Source organism: Rattus rattus, chromosome 5, assembly GCF_011064425.1.
Source record: "Rattus rattus isolate New Zealand chromosome 5, Rrattus_CSIRO_v1, whole genome shotgun sequence".
In the NCBI taxonomy this organism is placed as follows: domain Eukaryota; kingdom Metazoa; phylum Chordata; class Mammalia; order Rodentia; family Muridae; genus Rattus; species Rattus rattus.
The window spans coordinates 127,583,537-127,605,874 of NC_046158.1; the positions used below are offsets into that span (position 1 = coordinate 127,583,537).

General features: G+C 43.4%; 1 long non-coding RNA gene across 1 annotated transcript in view; it reads right to left on the reverse strand.

Annotated features, from left to right (window-relative positions):
* Nucleotides 1-22,338, reverse strand: part of LOC116902069 — a 55,830-nt gene that overhangs the window by 24,998 nt on the left and 8,494 nt on the right. The window contains exon 2 of the long non-coding RNA XR_004388038.1: nucleotides 1,089-1,196. This is a non-coding gene — a long non-coding RNA (uncharacterized LOC116902069). The remainder of the gene's footprint in view (nucleotides 1-1,088; nucleotides 1,197-22,338) is intronic.

Genomic DNA, 22,338 nt, shown 5'->3' on the forward strand with positions numbered 1-22,338 from the left:
ATATGGCTTTAACACACACACACACACACACACACACACACACACACACACACTGTTAAAATTCTGCTTAATTGCAGATTGTGCAGAAGAAAAGAAAGGAAAATGTGGTTTTCCAAGCCCTGTGAAAACTCTCTACAGACTGACTCCTTCTGAAAATGTCAGTTCTAAATATCACTCAACAGATGTTTTTCCCTCGCTTTACATTGGGATGGACATGGAACCAAGTTCCCTTTCAGATAGCTTCCTTCATGGAGCAAGGCCCCCATCGACACAAACCTGCCTATCATTTCCAGCATAGAAATCTTCGCCCCCCTGAGACCCTCCAAACCAGAGCTGAATATCTATGGCCTACCTTCATGTTGACAAGCATACTTTCACTGTTGGCCTGGGCATATCACCAGGGTCCTGGCAGTTGGTGACCCTGATGACCCCTGAATATTTCACTTTCTCACATTTATCTCACTGCACCCTAATACTTGGGGCTAGTGTATAGCTTTTAAGAAAGAGAAACTAATCCAAGTAGTTAGCTGTCATTGTAGATGTGCTGCCAAAACAGGGAGAAGGATCCTGTAGCTTAAGGTATACAGCTACGGGTAAGTTCCTACGTGTACAGCCACCATCAAATATGATAGGACCAAAACACTAATTAAGTAGTACATCATGGAGGTCAATAAAGATTGGGCAGGTATCCCCAAGTGGTGACTAAGAGACTCAGGTCCCTTGGGATTTGGGTCATTGTCATTATCATTGTGTGCTCTACACAGTAAGCACTTCTGGGCAAGAAAGAAGTGATACAGAAAGATACTTGCATAGATCCTACAATGGCCTAAGTTCACATCACACAACGAGACACCAACAGTTCCGGTCAATTGCCTTGAGATGTATCTCAGTGGTAGAGTGTCTGTTATGCATGGAATCAGAGCTCTGTGTTCCACCCCCAACAGGACATAAGGAAGAGGTGGAGCTTATACCTCTCCTTCTGTAATGAGGGGTCAGTAATGTAGTGGAGGGGACTCCATATGCCTTTGAAGGCTGAGCTATAAGGCAGTATGACTTGAGTCTGGCTTGTCCTCTCTGTCAGTGCTCACCCTTGAAATGTATCCAAATGAAGCCAAGGTCAATGGGATTCAGCCCCTGCAGAGGAGGCTCTAGCCATGGTGGAGTTGGGAAAGCCATCTTGCTGTGCAATTCCTAACCTGCAAAGGGGAAGAAATAAGAAGTCATTATTGTTTCAATCCATGGAATTTAGGATCATTTGTTACACATGAATAGCTAAATGATACACTGGGATTCCTGTGTCTATTGTAATCTTGTAGTCTTCCTGAATGAGGTGCTTAATGGAATTCTCAGACTCTCAGCTGAGAAGACCTTACCACCCTCACTGTCTTCATTGCCACTGCCATCAGTCATTGCCTCTATCAAGGTTTCAACAAAGAGTACAAATAGTTCTCTGAGACTAGCAATAACAGGGAGGCATTGCCATCCCAAACCAGATGAACTAATTATTAAATTGCTACCATAGTGACAGTATCTCTAATTGTGGGAGGGAAGATAGGTGTCTGAAAGGAGTTGTGACCTTCCAAGATGGAACAGAGGCTTGGAAAACACATGTCTGTATCAGTCAGTTTGGCATTGCTGAGACAAGATACTTAAACAGCTTAGGGAAGAAGGTTCTGTTTTAGTTTAGTTTATGGTCTTAAAAGTTTTTGTCTACAGTCCCTTGGATCTGTTGACTGTGGGTCCATGGATATTGAGGAGGAGCATGTGGTGAGGGATGAAAGGAAACAACAAGGGGCTAGGGGACCCCAATGATCTACTTGCTCTAACCAGGTCTCGGGCTTTAAAAGCTCATTTAGCTATGAGCTTATTGGGGGATGAATTCATTCATGAAATTAGCAGCCTTGTGATATAATCGATTCTCACTTGAACTAATAGCTAAAAGCCAAGATTTCACCAAATGTGTTTACAGCATATATCTCATGTACAAACTATAACAATACCCAAACCTCCTTTCCCATCTTATACTCTGATTGGCTTAACACAACAGAAAGAGAGAAAGTAGTGGGGAGCCTGGCTAATAAAGCCATTAGGATCAGTGTCCTAGGGGACAGAACAAAATGATAAAGGAGGAAAGAAGACTCAGAAATATAGACACCCTCCACATTTGTCACCATCATAATTGCCATTATCATATTATCCCCTCTCAACATCATCATTACCATCATCATTACCATCATCATTATCATCATAATCAGTATCATCATCATCATAATCATCATTACCATTATCTTCACTATTAATACCATGATCATCATCATATATAATATGCCATCATCAGCATATAATAATCTATATTCCACGATCCTTTGAATTTACAAAAATTAGTCTTCATATTTCTATTTTATCATTTTCAGAATTTTTTTTTTTGCAGTAGCTCCTACATGTAACCAAGATCTTGGCACATAACTAGTCCTTGGTATTTCAACAAATGTTGTACAGTACCTACTATATCTAAGGCTCTGTGCTAGGACCATGAGTGTAGAGAATCAAATTATAAGATGACAGAGTCAATACCATAAGCAAGCTACAAAATGGTAGGTAGGTTTGATCAGAGAAGACTCCTGGAGGATGAGGATGTAGTACCTTGGTTTGACCTTGGGTAAGAGAAAACTCCTAAAAATTGTGGTGCCAGCATTGGGCTTGGGTATGGAAACATGGTAGCAGATACATGTGGGAGACATAACTCTTCTATAAAGAGGGAAGGAACCACATGAAGAAAAGATCTGAAAGTGAAGAAACAGTATGTTCTGAGTGTAGGAGATGCTTTGGTTTTACTATTCTGTAGAGAGTAAAGTGGTAAGAAATGAGTCAGGAACCTGAAGAAGTTAAGTGCTCATACTGAGATAAGTCTTAAAAGTCAGGAGGAAGTATTTATACTGAGCACAAGAGGTACAGCGAAGTCACTAATGCTTCTTGAGTATAAGAAAAAAGTATTTTAACTGCTCTTCAAGAATATCAAGGTGACATCATTGGGTAGGCTAGATGGAGAAATCACAGATACCAAGTGGGAACATTACTTTCAGTGTTTTGTTCTATTTTCAGTGATAAGAATTTGGGGGAGGGGCTGAAGAGATGGCTCAGCAGTTAAAAGCACTGACTGCTCTTCCAAAAATCCTGAGTTCAATTCCACATGTTGATTCGAAACCATCTATAATGGGATCTGATGTCCTCTTCTGGTGTGTCTGAAGACAGCTACTGTGTACTTATATACATAAAATAAATAATTCTCAGGAAAGAAAGAATCTGGGGTTGAATGCAAAAATGGTATCATAACTGGCTGACAGTTTGAAACCCAAAACAATGACATGACCCTTCCCCTAGCCAGTCATAGTGCTTGTAATGTTACTCAACAATCACAGGTATTTGTTCAGTGAGTTCTTGGTACCAGGCAGTGGTTTTGACTATACAGATAGGTCAGGAAGCATGACAGATAAGGCCAGAGGAGAAGGGGCCACAGAGATTCCAAACTAGGAGCTGACGCACTGGTTTTCTTTGCCTGGAATGTCCTTCCTCTCCTCTCCTTTATCTAGAAAACGCTTACTCATGCTTCAAAACCACCGTTGACTCCCCAGCATTGGTTCTCCTGGCTCCTTCTCTGAAACAACTGACTGGGATATCAAGAGGATAAGAAAAGCTTTAACAAGAGCCTTCAGGGGCTACGGAGAGAACTCATTCTGTAGGACGCAGGCCATGCAAGCATGAGGCCCTGCCTTCTGGACCCCAGTATACAGACATATGAACAACTGCAGTGGTTCATACTTGTAATCCCAGTGTTAGGAAGACTTAGACTTGGAGCTTGCTGGTCAGACTGGTAAGCCCAGTTCAGTGAGACCCTGACTTAAAAATGAAGTTGGAAAGAAATTTGGAAAGATAATCTGGTATTCATCTCTGGGCTCTATTTGCACAGGCACACACACAAATATACCAATATAACATACACAGAAAGAGAAGGGGAGGGAGGGAAAGAGGGAGGGCGGTAGAGAACTTGTGAATGTCTTTTGATAGTTTTTTTTTAAGTTATTGGATTAAACCATCAGCAGTGTCACATTGGTTAAGTTAAAAATGAATAAAATGAAGCAACTTATCTTTGCTGAAATTCATTACTCATGATGAGAGTTTGATAAAAAAGAGGAGTCTCCCACAGTTTTCCTGCCTCATCTTTTACTCCAGGGGACGGTCACACTATTCAGTAAGATACCTAGGCTACCTGGCTCACTGGACTAAGGCAGCAGGTGAAGGGGTGCAGAGACACGAAAGGTCGGCCTGGCCTTGAGGGTTGAACTGGCTAAAGTTGAAACTGAGGCTTTTCCACTAATGCCAAGGCCTTGGACAAGGATCAAAGCTCCACAGAGCCCCCTTTCCCACCTGTTCAGAATCCCTCATGGGAGGGCTAAGAGTGGTGCAGCAATAGAAAACCCTTTACATGCATTTGATAGTTAAAGAATTTTGGTTGGGCTCAAATAAACTTCACAAGGATACTAAAAGCAGTACGGAGAAGCTGCAGAAGATAGAATATAAGGGCTGCCTTTTGTTTGCCAGTTGGAACTAAGTACTAAGACCCTATTGTGAGCACACATCTTGGATTCACTAGAAGGTAATGGACCACTTGTTCTTGTCGTTGTCGTTGTTGTTGTTTTAAAACAAAGTTTCTCTATGTTGCCCTGGATGTTCCTCATACTTAGAGATCTGCCTGCCTCTACCTTCTAAGTGTTGGAATTAAAGGCATAAACCTTCACACCCTCCTGACAAGAAACACTTTAAAAACAAATGAACAAAAATTGGATTTGAAACCTTTTTCACAGGACGGGGGTATATGTCTGGTACTGTACACATGGTCAGAAGCATGTGGCTTGAAGGGGGTTGGAGGCAAGGTTAAAGATGCTAGACAAATCTACTACAGATGCTTTGCAATGGACATGTAGTTCTATGTTCATGCCCACTGACCAGTGCTATCCTCAGTCTGGTCAGAGAAGGCTCTTTTTGTAGCAGGCAAAGGTTGCTATAGAGATTCACAGCTGGTCAAAATGCTAAGAGTAAAGGACAAATGAGTGCTCAACCCTAAGCAGGGCATCAATACCACCACCTCCAGGGCTAAGGAAACATCACAAAACAGGGAACAGAAAGATTAGGAGATCCACAAAAGAAAGAAGACTATTACAAAATGCCACCCTTTGGATATGACATGCCTGTTGCAATCAATAACACACAAACTATGGTTCCCTACGCAAGATCTGCACAAAATAAAATTTACAGTCAAGAACAGCACAAAGTCTCACGTAAACCCGTTATTTTCTAATGCAGCACTTTTAGAGCTCTCTCGGAGGGTGGGCAAAGATATGGCGTGCCAACAGAACCCACTGGCAGGTTATCTTAGGAAATGAACCAAAGGAAGTCAGGAGGGGCATCTGAACAGCAGTGAGGCAGAAGTAGGCTCAATACAGGACACTTTTTCAAGGAAGCAGAAGGATTTAGAGTTCTAGCCCAGCCTGGGCTATATAACCAGACTCTCTCTCAAACATCAGAAAAACGCAAAGGACAAAAGAATAGAAAAGAAAAAAAAAAGACCTGAACAACACCCCATATATATTGAGCTAGTGTATATGTCAGTCCCTCGCTCTTTTTCTCTGTGATTTGTTGAAGAATCCACATGCCCTGAAACTTCCCGCCATCTGGACTTTGTTGGTGGTATCCGTGTATACTCCTCTGCCCTCTGAGTCTTCAATCGTCTGAGAGTGAGACCCTAAGGCTGCTGCAATTCTCATTTGACTTCCTGTTGAAAACATTCAGTTTCCGAATGCATTACATCAATTATGCATGTCTTTTCCTCATGTTCACACTGATACTGATTAAAGACAATCTACCTAACCTGTCCACTTTGGATTCTCAATTATCTGTCATGATGCTGGCAGGACTATGCGAGCTGCTTTTTTTATTTGTTTGTGGTTTTAGTTTTGTTTTTGTTTCATAAAGACAGCGTTAAATTCATGCATGGCAGACTTTCAACTCACTATGTAACTGACGATTTCCTTCAACTTCTTGCCTTCCTGACCCTACCTCCTCAGTCCTAGGATTGCAAGCATTTATCATCTCATTGTCTATGTGATTCTGGCGACAAATTCAAGGTTTTATCCTTGTTAGACACTCTACCAACTAGGCTACCTTTCTTTAAGAAAATTCAATCTATTTTTATCAACTGAAAACTTAAGATTCAAGATACAATAGATCAAAACATAGTAACCACCAACATTTCTCTTAAGATTTATTTATTGTGTTTATCTATGTATATGCATGGTTGCCTGTCTACATGTGTATATACCACATGCATGTAGGTGCCTGGGAATCTAGAGGGAATTGGATTCCCTGAATAGACATGTTAGGCAGATGTGAATGCTGGGACTCAAACCCAGGGCTTCTGCAAGAGACATAAGCACATTTAAGCACTGAGACATCTCTCCAGCCCCACTAATATTTTTTAATATAAATTTTCTGTGGTTGTTCTATGACAATCTATAATTAATTTTTATAAAATAGAAGCAAAGTTTACAGTATGTTCCATCACTGAAACTGAAATGATAGGTATGAAATGCTATGGCATTTAAAAAAAAAAAAAAAAGTAAGTACTAAGTGATAACCGGCAGGAAGCAAGTTTAGAAGCTCCTCCTCCTTGTGGACATTAATGGGACTCTGTGAACAGCACAGGTAGTGCCAGAAGCTGCTAAGTGATCCCAACAGTGACACGGTCCTTCCTTCCTTGCTATAAAGCATCTGCACTCAAATGTTGCTGGCAGACAGAATGGGAAAGTGTCAACATGGTGTTGCCAAAGAAAAATTAAAAGCACTTGCTAAGTAATTAGAGAGAGTCTAGATATCACTGACACATTGATCCACAAACCTTCATGGAACCTAAAAGTGTGAATTGGCAGTTCCTTGTGGTCACAAACCGTGTCATTTTGGCCTAGGCCAGTGGATGGCCACCTAGAATTGTATGGACTTTACACATGTTCAATGTGCCCAGAAACCTTCTAAAAATGTACCTAAGCTGTCAGAATTTGTACCAGAATCTCTACATACTTCTTGGAACATGTCTGATAAATACCAATGCATTTATAATCACCCAGGGCCTGGAGAAGCCCTAAAAGGCAGAGGTGAAAGCCAACTGGCTTTGCCAAGGACAGTCTAGTATCTTACTCATTGGATGCTCAGACGCATCCACCTCCACAAAATGAATTGTTCTATCAACACTCTGGGAGTAAAGGTATGTCTAATGTGCTACACAGAGAGCGACTTATATGGAATGAGGTAGATAATGATCCACCAAATAGCAGTCAATAGGGTAGTGACTCCCGGGTACCCAATGGAAGAAGAGGACAAAGGACAAAGAGACAGCAAAACCCAGAAACACTACAGAAAATGAGTACCTAAAATGCTAGTCAGAAGAACAAAAGAAAAATATCTAAGCCCCAGCATTTCTGTTCAGGATTCCAAGAGAATCTCCATCCCTACCCACACCCACTGCCCAGGTCCTGCCACCTACTTATCACGGGCTGTTCCTGGACTTGTGCACTCTTCCCATCAATTCTGAATAAGCTAGGACCTCACCAGTCCTAACCTTCCAATCCCACCCCTGACTCCCAGCCTCCAGGGCTGCCATGTGACAAGGGCCAGCCTACTTGAGCACACCATGCTAAGGCTCAACTGGAATGACTGGGCAGGAAGCTGGCCCCATCAAGAGCCTCTCCCAGACAACCCCAGGCCCTGTCTAATCACTAACTCTCTAGACGTTGTAGGTACTGTACAGGAGTGCCCTATGGTCTGACATGAGAAGGATAAGTATATCCTATGAACCTCCGTTCTTTAAAACTCTGTGCTTTAAAACTGATAAGAGGAAATTAGTTCTCTTCTCTGTTTCAGAGAATGTCTGTGGAGGTCTGTAGGCCCAGAGCTACATGGCTAAAAGACGATAGCTCTGTGCCTGAGAAGGGGACATTTTCAAAGAAGAGCCTAGAAAAGAGGGACGAGGGTGAGGCACCCTAGCCTGAGAGCAGCAGGTGTGCAGGCTGGGATCCCACACCTGCTCGTGATGGCCCTTGAACCCCACTTGAGACAAATTCCTCAGATAACCATAAACTCCCCTAGCAACTCAGTTGATGTTGGTATTTTTACTGAGACTCTGCATCTAGAGGTAGGACAGAAGAAACAGGCCTGTATTTTTCTCAAATGGCTATCAGGAGAACCTGAGCTATTCTGGTTGACTCCAAGTGTTGGCTGCTTACGTCACGTTCCACCTGGTTTACTCTAACAAGATGTGAGACTGACCTGCCCTCATCAGTTATTTCCAGAGAAGACTGGGAAGCACACCGTGTTCCTCAATCAATGGTCTGAGGAATTGCTTTGTTTTTATCTTTTAAGGGAGAGCAAGATGGACAGACCAATGAGAAGAGTTGACACTTCCAAGCTTCTCGTGGCCATCAGGGGCAGGGAGAAGGTATCTGTGCTCAAGCAAGAGAAACACTTTCTAGAATGGATGACAAGGATCCCAGAGAGTTATCTCCTCTAAAACCATGGCTTAAACAAAAACAGGGAACAGTCAAATGTCTCTGTCATGCAATTCCTACAGTATGACTGGAGTTGCCAATGTTGTGACTCTGTGGAGATCCATGAAGACAGTGTTCCAGTTGGAAACAGAAGGGGAATATATGTCAATTCCTAGGATGATGAGTCAGATGATGAAGCTTGCAGAGGAGGCAAAGGTGAAAAAGAAAGATTTACTGGGTTTTCATTAGCAGGCTCCTTGTCTACCAGAACCTCCAGTTGGGCTAAGTAGGGGAACTTGGGTAAGGGGTGACATGAGATCTATTCCTTAGGACTGGTACCTGCTGTGAGCAGGGGCTCACTATAATCCAGTTGTACATGGGCATAATGGGCCTATAGGACATGTAGGCGGCCCTTCCCCATGGCCAGAGTCAATATTGTGTGCTAAGTGCTCTTCAGCCAAGGAGGCTGTTCTCAACCCCGTGAAAGAAAGGAAGGATGCGAGTTTCTGTGTAAGAGGTTCCCAGAATCATCACCTAGCAGATTGTTAAAATTGTATGTACCCATCTTTCTAGAAAATACTCTGATATCCCAAATGTAGTCTACATGTGGCTCCCCCGTGCCTCTGATCCTGACCTAGAACAAAGTTGAAGCTAGCCAGCTCTCAGAATCCTACCTCCCTAGACACCTCTAGACGGGTCCTCAAAGTGGTGATGTTCTCTTCCACCTGCCTCTGAGTGTTCCAAGGTCAGAGTTTTCTAGCATCAGAGAGCACTGTGTAGACCCACGATATTCAGAACGGTTTCCCCAAGGCTGTGATGAACATAGGCTGAGTTTGGTATGGTTTTGGCTTTTTGTTTGTTTTTTTCTAACATCAGAGAAACGTCACCAAAGATCACTTTTCTTCTCTTACATGTTCACAGAGAGGGTGTCTGGGATGGTAGCTCAACACAGTGAAGTCCCACCATAGCCCGGAGGTGGCCACAAAGAATCACACATCTAAGCTTTTGACATCCTCTGTGGGGTTAAACTAAAGAGGACACAGGCAGGGAGCTGGAGTCACCTGTCCCTGCCATTCCTCCGTGAGTGCGTCCATGAGTATGGTTACATCTCCTTGGGGTCTATTCTGCCTAGCTCACCTAAAGACCCCTAAATGTCCCCTATTGACTGAAGGTGAGTGGCCATGAACTGGAACTCTGGAAGTCTCTTCAGAATATTTCACATTGGAACTACTTGTTGCCTCCAAAATAATTTTTGGTCCTTTCTTTCAAGCATAGAAGCAAACTCCAATTTAGAAATTCTTTTCCCAGGACGATGTGTCAGGAATGTGATTTGGAGAACTGGGGAGCAGCTAACTTCCATTCCTCAGCCAGCAGTCAAGTCCAGAGGCTCTAGGAAATGTTGCCAAACTGTTACTTGTTTGTCCTTGCAAGAGCAGTGACAGAATAAATTGCTCTTCGTTTCGTTTTGTTTCCCATATACAAAACCTCCTGGGCCCCGACCCCAGGCTGCTGGCATTTTAATTAATGTTAATGTCGGCTGACCCCCACCCTCCCCCAGTGACTCCAAGATAAATTGGCAACTCCAGACAAAGCCATGTGTGAGTGAGGGTACCCAGGAAAAGCCAACCTCTCAGGAAGGCTGCCTGGGCTGGGTGAGCTGCCCCTCCCCCACTCTCCCAGTCTACAGGGAATTTTTCAGTTCAAATAAGAATGGGATAGGGAGTTACATTCGCTTAAAAAAAAAATAGACAAGTGCTTTGGAACCTCTAACTCTCAACTTTCTCCTCTTCATTTCCAGAATGTTTTTATCCAGAGATCAATACTACTAGAATATAATCAAATCCTAACTTAACACTTGGAGCTGAAATGTGATCAATACCCAGATTCTAGCCTTGAAATCAACCTGCAATTTAAAAGGATGTTTGTCTCTTTCTGCTGGGTTACTGCAGAGTCAGACTTTCCCTAAGAAACATTGTGTTTCTGTTTAAAAAATATTTTTCCCTGTAAATTTTTATCCCCACCCACCCACCCACTCCCATGCCCAGCTCTCCCAGCCTAAGCATTTTATCCAGTTTAAACGATGGGGATTTAAATCGCTATTTTAGTGGAAGAGGCTTGATTAAAACCTGTGTCCTCATCAAATTATTGGACAGTGGTTCTTGGGCTCTGTTTACATTAGTGTCAACCTTAATTTAAATTCTGCATAACTATATTTGCTTCACTAAATGCATTCGCCAGGAACACACCACAAATTACTTTGCATTATGAGCAGAGTCTCTTCGTCTATCACAAAGTGTTTTGAAATTAGCACCATAAGTAACTAGCTGTAAGTGTCACTCGATCCCCTTAATGCCTCATTAATCAAACCCCATGGCAGCTGGTGTGATGTCCAGGCCCCTTACATATAAGATCAGTATCACTTGTTCCTTGCATTTGACCACAGTCTTTAAACTCAATTCATTATTTGTGAGTTTGCCCTCCCCCTTGGTGATGCTCCTCCCCTGGGGGCCTCCCAACACGTGCAGCTTTGTACCCTTCCAGAAATTAGAAATAAAAACCCAGTATCCCTCTCGAGGAAAGCCTTGGACTCGGGAGGAAGAGAGTCTTTTTCGAAGAAGAGGATTCCCTACCTGTTTTTCAAACTATCCATCATGATTCAACATGATTTTTAGATATATCTTAAAATGCCACAATGAAAAAAATCCCTGGACCAAAGCTAGAAAAAGAAATACGAATATATTCATCTGGATTGGTTAACATCGCTGCTACAGCCTGTTTCTGGAGAGATGAAACGAACGCGTGTCGCCTAAGCATATAATCAGAGGGAAAAAACAAAAAAGTACCTTTATTAGAGGATATGATGAGATGTCTGTTTACAAAGGAAAAGCAGAAAAACTGGAACAGGCCTTAAATATGTAATCCGTTTTTTAAGATTATTATCCATTTCTTACACGTGTATAGAAAATCATAGCAAAAGATGACACGTTCGATAGGAGTCTTTATTTTGGTCTTTTTATAAGTGTCATTAAACATTTGCAAATGTCTAGGTATCTCTTTTCTTACACACACACACACACACACACACACACACACACACACACACACAATACTCACTGCCATCAAAATCACTTCCCAGCTCTGCCTGTGGACATTTTAGAGGCCGTGTGTGTGGTGAATGTGTTGTAGGTGGCAGTTTCCCTGCAGGAGAGCCCTCTAGCAGGAGTGGGAGGTGACACGTGGCCTCTGACTGCTTGCTCACAGCACACCCCCACAGTGAGCAGAGATGCACAGGTGTCCCGGAGGCACCATGTGAGGTCGCCTCTTACAGAAGAGTGTCTCAATGGGAGGCCTTTGGCTTCCTGGCCTTTCCCTCTGACCACCCAGCAGGAAAAATATAGGGAAGAGGGTTTTCCCTATCAGTTTTGTCAGTGTGAAAACAGAGAGCCATGCAAGCACTCCAAGCCCCCAAACTTACTGGGAGGAAACGTACTTTGGGTGGCGAATGTCTGATGTGTTCATAGCAAACCATTTTCTTTGGCGTAAACCTTTTTTTGCCTTTTCACCTTGTAAAACCATTCATGCTAAATCAGCCTTATTACAATAGAATCGGAGGAGCCTGACTCCCAAAGCCAACTTGTGGTAAAATCCATTGAGTCAGAACACAACATCCAGGGACACAAAAACTCGGTGCGATTGTGACTTGGAAACAACTTCAGAAACACCAACTTGGATATAAACTAAAGGTTAGGCCGGTGTGCACTTTCTTTTGTGGTGGTTAAAACAAGCTGTGCTTTTTTAAGAGGATGCATGCGGGAGTGCATGTTGCTGATGCTCTAGGTGGAATTTACACCTAAAGTTATAAGTACAATTGACAGCAAATACAAAAGCACGTTATGCTCCCCCCCATCTCCAGGTCTCTTTCAAATATGATATGCTATCATTACACAATTTGGAACAAATGAACGGTTAGAGGAAGAGCCAAACTGATATTCAGAAACCTAATACTGTAATTGAACAATTTTAAAATTAACTCCTTCAGATTCTGCCCCTTTTTAGCAGCTGAGGGACTCTGAAAACACTCTGTTTCAAAACTACTCTTCCCTACACAGCAGGCACATACAACTCTCCCCCAGAGGCAACACGTTGGCACAAAACACTGACCCTTTAATAAAACTGGCCCACAAAGATCGCATCTTAGCCCAGCTTGGATTTAAAAAGGAGAGAAAGAAAAGCATGAACCAGACATCAGCAATGTGAGAGTCTTCCCTCCATCCCCTCCCCCTCAATTCTTCCTTCCCTCCCCCCTAGTCCCCTGGTCAAAAGAAAGAACTGATCTATGCCTGGTACAGTAAAAGACACCCCGAGATTTAAGGGGATAAGTGAAGCCTTACTTAGCCACAAGGCTGCAGCTGTGTTCTTATCTGGCCAAAGGAGACGGGACAACAAAAGATCCCAAAGAAGGGACAGTGGATGCATGGGAAAGCCACTACCCCAGCATTGTGGTGCCCTTCTGCTGAGCAAATAGTTCAAACTGTTCGTTCCCATCTTCTATTCTCTGCCGGTTCGTTGTGTGCGACCTTGCATTTCATTCTGCAGGGAAGGTTGCTCGCTGGGCCCATAAGCAAACAGTCCAGCAAAGAGCGGGCCCTCCTCCCCTCTTCCCCGGAGAACTAGCATTTTTATTTCGGCTCCAAGCTGTCAAAGACCTGGAGAGTTGATGTCGGTGTCCTGAATTAATTGCTTTAAGCTGGAGCAAGCTCCACGGGCTGCCAAATGTCCAGAAGATGTTTATTAATAACGTTTCCTCCAGGATTCCAGCTCAGAGCTGTCCTTGGGTGGTGGCCTCTTCCTGCTGCTACCCTCTCACCCCTGGTCTCCACGCAGTCCAGAGGGAGTTGCCACTTTCAGTCACTGGGACAAAATCATAAATTGCCTTTAGTAAAAATATTCACCTTTGTAACGGGGTACTTGTGAGGGGCAGATTTATTCTCATCCATAATGATCTAAGTCGCAGAAGCCCCTGACTTGACTCTGAAGTGGGCTGTGGGAAGCAAATAGTCCCCAGAAACACCCTGGGGTGCGCTCACTTATCTGGTACAATTAACCAAAAGAATGGAAAAAATGGAAATCATCTCGCCCTCTCTCTCCTTCCAGGCTCTTTCTCCCAAGAAAATCCAGATGGGTAGACAATACAGTGCGTTTTTTAAGTTTTCCTGAAGAGGGGAGCCCCTTTAATAGAATGAAATAATAAACCAATTTATATACCGATATAAGACCGGGATCGTGAGTGCCATTGTGTAATTTTCCACTTGACTTTTCATTATCTACCTGAACAAAATCAATCTATATGTATGGGATCAGCATACAATTCCAGAGATAAAAGCTGAATAAATGCGCTTTGCATATCCTGCAGATAAAAGACACAGTGCCCGGTGCCTTCTTCTGCAGCAGATGCATTTATTAAATAAATTGTTGTGTCAAGGAAAGAGCCAGGCAAAATGGTGTATCTTCAGTGTTGACTCCTTTGCTGGAAATATCGATCCTGCAAATGAACGGTGGTTAATAAGTACCCTGCAGACCGTATCAGTTCTTTCGACCTAGTTTGCCCAGCGTGCACTCAGGGTCAGTTTTCTCCCAACCAAACCTCCCCAAGGGGGGAAGAAGACTTCCCCTATTAACATGGATTTCAGGCTGAGGACTTCAAGGGCCTCTGGAATCCTCTTCCTAGAAACAAAGCACCCAGAAAATTTACATATACAAACCCCAACTCAGCTAGTGCCCCAGCTTATAAAGGCCTTCACAAGGGAAGGGAGGTGGCGGGATGCACCCTGGGATTGGTGTGTTTTATTTTAAGCAGGTGGTGTTTTATTTTCTGTATGTCCTTCATCACCTTGGAGTGAGGAACACTAAAAGTCTCTCCACATTTGCCACACAGAAAAGGATCCCTGGGGCTGGAGAGATGGCTCACTGGTTAAGAGCACGTGGGCTGCTCTACCAGAGGACCCAGGTTCAATTCCCAGCACCCACAAGGCAGATCACAGCTGTCTGTAGCTCCGGTTCCAGGGGGATCTGACACCCTCACGAGTATACATGCAGCCGAAACATCAATGTTCATAAAATAAAAATAAAGTCCTTATTTGAAAGAAAGAAAGGAAAGGAAACGCATCACTGTAGATATAGCATACCAATTCCCTGACTAGTCGACAGATGTTGAGTGTGGCCTGGTAAGTCTTACTGGGTTCAGAAGCTCTTTGGTTAGCCTGCTCTACCTCCCAAGATAGTCCCCCAGGAGCCTTTTCTACTCCTGTTCCTAGCCACCTTTCTGAGAAACATGGATTAACTCCCAATATTGTCCAGACCAACAAAGAAAGCCCCCAAGGTACCCAAGGTATGGATAGCCTGCCAGCTTCCAACACAAATCATTGCTTTTGAGTTGGTGGACACTTCTGGGCCATTGATGGGGACTCTCATCTCAGGTTGGACCTTGAGTCTTAGGACAAGAAGTTGTAACGGCGAGTCACACACTTCACACACACACACACACACACACAGAGAGAGAGAGAGAGAGAGAGAGAGAGAGAGAGAGAGAGACTCTGGGGAGGCAGAATACCTTGAATAACTTCAGTTGCGCAGGGAGAGCAAATCAACACGTTTTTTTAAAGATCTTTCCATTGCTCTGATATGAACTTGGTGTCCCTAACCCTCCAGTTATCTACGGTGGCACACGGCACAGCATCCATCTGGGGCAGGACAACCACTACCTTTCTACAAGCCAGCCTTGTTTTGTTTCATTTCTCTGGTCAGATGTAGCTAACACTGAAGAAAGTATGCAGGGTCATCTGACTGTAGTGTCATGGCCTTTGCGGACATTTTTGTGAGGGTCGAAGTTCAGCATGGGGAGAAGCTTGTGTGCTTCCTCAGTCACATCACGTGGTGCTCTTAGGCAAACACATCTGCCAATCTCCCTCCTCTGGCCCATCTTTTTGTTCCAGAAGTTGTGAATAAGCAAATCTAGAGAAAACAAGAATGCAGCTAAAAAGGACCTGTTGGATAGCATACAGCTACAATTCCAGAATTCCAGAGGCTGAGGCAGGAGGATCACAAGACTAGACTAAGCTATAGAGTGAGAGCCTCCCTCTCCCCCACCTCCCAAATATGCAGCAAGAAAAGCTCTTGGGAGGCAAAGGCAGGTGGATCTTTGCATTTAAAGCCAGCCTGGTCTACAAAATGAGTTCCAGGGCAGCCAGGGCTACACAGAGAAACTGTCTAGAAAAACTGGAAAAAGGAGGAAGAAGAGGAGGAGAGGAAAGAAGAAAGGGAGGGAGGAAGGAAGGAAAGAAAGAAGGAAGAAATAAAGAAAGGAACAAAGAAAGGTAAAAGAAAAGTGGCCTTGTTGAAATTGTATGAAAAGGGGAAAGAGAAAATACCTCCTAGGGGTTGGGGATTTAGCTCAGTGGTAGAGCGCTTGCCTAGCAAGCCCAAGGCCCTGGGTTCGGTCCGCAGCTCCGGAAAAAAAACAAAAAAAACAAAAAAAAAAAACTCCTGATGGCACATTTGAAACTTTTTATATTTTAATTTTTTATTTTATATTTTTTATATTTTTACTATAGAAATGATCTCTTCTAAAGTATTCAGGTGTATTTTATTTAAATAGCAACTAAAAATGTCATCAAAGAGAACAAGTAAAAAACAAAACAAAACAAAACAAACAAACAAAACCACCTAGTACACAGAAAATCATGTAGGGGTTCTGTAGCCACCTTAATCCCGTGAAGGAAAAGAATTCACTAGAATGGGCAGGGTATTCCCATTTCCACACTTCCGTCGGCTCAAGCTGGAAGCTTTCCTTGCTAAGTAATATGATAACTATCTTTGGCTGAAACAATGCTCCCTGTCTAATCAGAATCCCGAGCCAGAGTTGCAACACAACCCATGCTTATAAAGCAAATATTTACAAAACAGGAAAAACTGAGTTTTCTTTAAAGGTATTGTTCGTAACCATGTCACAGCTAAGCTATCTTGATGCTATTTCCCAGAGGAGGAAATTAGATACTTAGAAGTCCAGTAAATATGCCTAAGTGCAGACAGTCAATTAAATATGACAAGGCAGAAAGTTGCCCTTGACTTTGCTAGCTCTAGATTTTAAAAGCCATACATTAGTATCTCTGATACTTAAAAGAACAAGTACAGAAGGTAGAACATAAGAAGCTGGACAGAAAGCATGCATGTAACTTGGCTGGACTTAAAAGTAACAAAGACAAGATAGCCATCTGTTTACATAGTATGATTCTCGAACCCCTTTTAAAATCTGGAAAATGGTCTGATGGCATGTCTGCCTAGGTTTAGCTGAAATTACTTTTTCCAAAATAATAGCTTTATTCATTTTTTCCCTATTTGTGCATAGCAGGAGGAGGAAGAAAAGAAGGAGAAGGAGAAGGAGAAGAAGAGGAGGAGGAGGAGGAGAAGAAAAGAAGAAAACAAAGAAGATGAAGAAGAGGAGGAGGAGAAGAGGAAGAGGAAGAAGAAGAGGAGGAAGAGGAAGAAGAAGGAGGAGGAGGAAGAGGAGGAGGAGAAAAGAAGAAGAAAACAAAGAAGATGAAGAAGAGGAGGAGGAGGAGAAGAGGAAGAGGAAGAAGAAGAGGAGGAAGAAGAAGAGGAGGAGGAGGAGAAAAGAAGAAGAAAACAAAAAAGATGAAGAAGAAGAGGAGGAGGAGAAGAGGAAGAGGAAGAAGAAGAAGAGGAGGAGGAGGAGGAGGAGGAAGAAGAAGAAGAAGAAGAAGAAGAAGAAGAAGAAGAAGAAGAAGAAGAAGAAGAAGAAGAAGAAGAAGAAGAAGACAACGACGACGACGAAGACAAGAGCATGCTCACTCAACTTTCCAGCAATTCCAAACAGAAGCAAGAGTGGTTCCCTAAACAGCAAAGCCCCAGAGAGTCCCTTCACAACAAGCTGAGTGGAGTAATAAGAGGTCCATTTCACAAATGCAGAACTGGATGGTTCTTTCTGTCATGTAGCAGAAGTATTTAGTTTGCTCTTTCATAAAAGTCAAATAGGAATACTTTACAAAGATGGTTTTTATTGGAAGGCACAAGGTAGAGACTAGATGGGACCAAGTTAAGCATGGTCCTCTATCAGAAGTTCTTATACGCCCCTCTAAAACCATCCATTCATTTCAATAAGGATGAACTCCCTGTACCCAGCTCTTGGAAATGCCACCACTAATACTCATCCAGGGTAGGGTGCATTCTAGATATGGAGCCAGACAAGAGACCCTGTATCCTGTAGATTCCCAGAACTTTCCACAGCACTTAAATACCTTTCAAGTGGCCCTGTACCCAAAGAATTGAAAAGTAAATGAATTTTTACTGATAGCATACTATTGCTGTAGAGAAATTTCCTGGATCTCACTATAGAATGCAAAAGAGCTCAGACATGAAATGCTCAATAATTTATTCGAGTCTTACAATCTCCAAGCTGTTCAAGAAAAAAAATTAACTATAAAGAGTATGTGAAAAAAATCTGTAAAATGATGTTTAACATGTGATCCATAAAGTGTTGTTTTCATCAAATTCTTAGAAAGTCTTTCTTACTTAACAGTAACAGCTATGTATTCCGGACTGAGAGTGCGGCTGGGTATCAGAGTACATGTTCGATATACTAAGCCTGGTGTGCAGCCTTAGTACCTCAAAGTGAATGGCCAAACATCCAGAACCTATATATCCTTAACGCATTTCTTCTCTCACATTACTGAACACAAGAGCAGGAGACACCAAGGAGAGAACAGGTTTCTTCTAAGGAAAATGAAAACAGTTACTCCGTTAGGTAGCTCTGGTAGTGACAACTTTACAGTCATCCTCTTTTTAAAAGCACTTAATTTACTTCCCCAGACGGGAGCCAGGTGTTGTTTCACAGCTGACTCCAAGCTGCCTGAGCAGCACTTGTATCAGACGCGTGGCTACACTGTGATATCCGTAAAAAATCTACTTGCATGTTACAAGTACCTCAGTCCTCTTCCCAGCAATTCTGCAAGACAGAGGTACGGATTCGCAGCCCTAAGGAAGATTATTTTGGCTCTCTGATAAGCTGGGTGTGTTGGTTGAAGGGAACCCTGGTTCTCTGCAAAAATCTCCACGTCTCATCTCAAGCATCTCAAGCATCTGTAAAAGTTCAAAGACCTATGGAGCCCAGCACAGGCAAGTGTTTTGCTCTGGGACTTAAAACGCTCTCTACACCTTTCAAATGGTTCCTAGGGGCTATAGATCAGCTCATGAGCACGAGGACCTCTGTATAGATGGTATGTGGATTTATGAAGTCGTAGGATATTGGCAGAAGCCCACTTACGCCCTCTGCTTTCCTGGGAGCTCAGGGGAAAGGAAAAAACAACAGGAGACACACAGTTGTCCTCTCTACTTCGAAAAAGAAATAAGCATGTATTTCAATAATTTAATGACGTTGTGCTAATGAAGAATTGCCACCTTGACTTTGCAGTGGATTCAAGATAGATTCAAACAGCAAATACTGAGGTGAAGTGTCTTCACAGTTGGAGTTCTTTTTCCTCTCCACTAAATAAGTAAATACATGTGGGAAAGCCAGCAAAGGGTGAGGGCAGGCCACTCAATATTATGCTTGACATCACATGGAGTAATTTCACATTTAAGAAGGATACTTGGTTTCAGAATTGCAGCTGTCTGGCCTAACTAAAATGTCTGCTCTCCCAAAGAAGATTGGGATTGATGACACATTCAACATAGATTTTTTTTAGGTCGAGTAAAGAAAGTTTTTAGAACTATATGTTCTGACTTGGGTGGGATTAAATAAGGACGATTTCAGTGTCCATTTTTCATTCTATCATGTTTATACATTTTCCCCCTATTTTTGCTGTGTTGTGGCTCCGTGTGGGTGTACAGATGGTAACATTCTCATACTGGGCACCCCAAGAAGGTCACATGCTTTGCATCAGTGGCAATTAGTTTCCTTTCTAAAATGGAAAATGTCATTAAGTTCTTGAATAATTCAAGAGTGGTGGTCACAATACAGTGTCCCTTTTGGGGGTCTTTATGGTGCAAATGACAAAACAAGCCAATGCTATCAGTAAGAGTAGATCTGAAGTTTACAATGTAGCTCTATTTAGTGTGACAGGAAAATTAAATTACAGGAGGCACTCATTCATTGTCACCCGTTAACAGGCTTGGGAAAATTGTGGATCCCCGGGGGCAAATCACTGACAACATAGGAGGGATCTGAAAATATTTCATTTTAATTGGCTGCTGTTTCCTTTGCCTGGGTTAGACGACAACACACAGGCGATCAGCTCAGCGATCTGCGCAACTCTCTCTGGAAAAAGGAATCTCCCTAACTGGGACTTACGGGGGTCTGCCAGGAGCCTCTGGGATGTCTTCTGGGTGCAGTGGCACTGTTCTGCACCGATGGTTCCTGAAAAAGAACTAGACTGGCAGGTTTCAAGTTAAACCTGGCTTCCACTTGCTGCCCATAGCAGGACAGGAACTATCATCCTGTTATGGGGTTGGGGGTGGGGAGTGTCCTATAAACCACTGGGATAGGCAGGAGGGAGGAAGGAATGACACACAGGTCTTCCTCTCCAGAGGGGAGAAAAAGTCAGATTGCCATTTGAGACCCTGGCCTAGAGCCAAGGCTGCTTGGGCCCAGAGTGTGCAGACAAGTGTCGAAAAGGCAAAATGAAGATCCCCGGAGGTCACCAAATATCTCTCTCTCTCTCTCTCTCTCTCTCTCTCTCTCTCTCTCTCTCTCACACACACACACACACACACACACACACACACACACACACACACACACACAAGTTTTTCTTACGCCACGCTAGCACAGCCTGACCACTGTGAGGGTCCTCCGAACTCTCAGCTAGCACCCCCAAGTTGGACATGCCTACCTCGGTCTTGCTCACACTTGGCCCAAGGCTGTCTCTGAATTCTTCTGACCTTGGCATCTGAAGTAAAGAGATACAAGTTTGGTTTTCCCAGAGACCCAAAGACGTGGGGGAGGGGTGGAGAGAAGCAAAGTGTTGTGCCCACTGTGGGGGCAGTGGAGTAGGTCCGGTGTCTCCAGGCTAGCTATTAGGTTGTCTAGGGTGGGATCCCCACATTATAGAACTTGGATCACGGGCCCAAAGGTCACCTCGCTCACCTGCCGCGTCCTGGCTTGTCTAGCTCTTCTATTTACCCCTCCCCCATACTTGGCGGGTTTTTCTCTTTCCGTTTGGCCCTGCAGAGTCCCAGTATGGGTTGTGAGAGCAGAGGGAGAGAAGCGTTACACCTGGGCTCGCTGACTCTCAGACACGTTGGCTCAGCTCTGCAGCTAGCGGTCCGCGAGGTGGGAACAACTGGGCGGCTCCGTTCGGCCAGTGCACCGGCGCAGTTTCCGAGTCCTGGCTCGCGGCAGTGCTTCGAACCCTTTGCGCGGCTTCTAAAGCCCAGTCCCCAGCATCCCGCCATGCGCCTAGAACACACGCGGTCACCCACGGGTGGGTGACCACAACCGCTGCTCAGCTCAGTTTAGCTAAGGTCGAGTGGGAATCGGGGATGCTGAAGGAGGCTTGATTTTAGGGACTCGTGGCTAAACGAGGGCAATTTGATATTTAAGAAAAGAGATGTTGTGGAAGTGATTTGTTGTAATGGTGGATGGTGTGTAACTCAGCATGAACATTATTTCCTGGTAAAACTAAAGAATGAGTCGATGGAAATGGGAGACAACATTAAGAGGACAATTTAGACACTGTCTTTTTTTCTTTTCTTTTTTTTTTGGCTTTTTGTTTTTTGTTTTTTTTTTGGGGGGGCGGGGAGGGTTGGTTTTTTGATTTTTTTATTTAATAGTGCTTCCATGCAGTAAGCAAACACTGGAGCTCCTGGGTACTATAATTCCAAAGGCAATTTTCTCTGCTTTTAATTTGATTTGCATTTTTCAACTCTGATAATATTCAATTTCATGGCTGAATACACATGTAAACACCAATAGGTTGTGGAGTTCTTTTTGCCGCTTGTACCAAACAGAACTTCTGCCGCTTGTCTCAGTGTCATGGGACTTTACTGCATGAGTTTAAAAATATCACTAAATTTCCCCTAAATTATTTTGCAAAGCGTAGCATGGCCTTGCCTGGGCTTCTGGAGTGGTGGGCTAGTAAATAAAGGTGAGTCCTGCGGATCAGTACAGCAAAGGTTCGAGGGGAAAGCCGGCTCACAGTGCGGAAGAGAAGGGAGGTGGAAAAGAAAACGAATCTTCCTCCCATAGATAACATTTGTGGTTTTGTCAAGAAACATTTCAATGCTGTACCGGAGTTTTCTAAACAATCTAAAAGTAACAAATAAACACGCTGCCTCCAGCAATGTCTTACTGTAGCTTTCTAGCCCTAGAAAGACAAGTGTTAAGAAATAGTTCTAAAAAGCTTTGCAAGAATGGTTTAGTTCCCATCATGGACCTGTTTGGTCAAACATGCAGTTAAGAGAACGACATAAAATGAAGCAGCATCGTGATTCGTTTTATTCCTACCAAACGTACCTAATGCGGCCAGCAACACAGAGAATAGAATGTGACAAGTGGCTGTGACAGTGCCGCCAAACACCAGAGTGAAGGCAGCGAAGCCTTTCTTCTCTGTATGCCTCAGGATATGCTACCCTCCAGACACCATGAGAAGAAATAGTTGAGAACTGTCAAACATTCGGATAGATCCACACAAAATGTTAAAATTCCAAATGCAATTTTGTAACTTCTTTG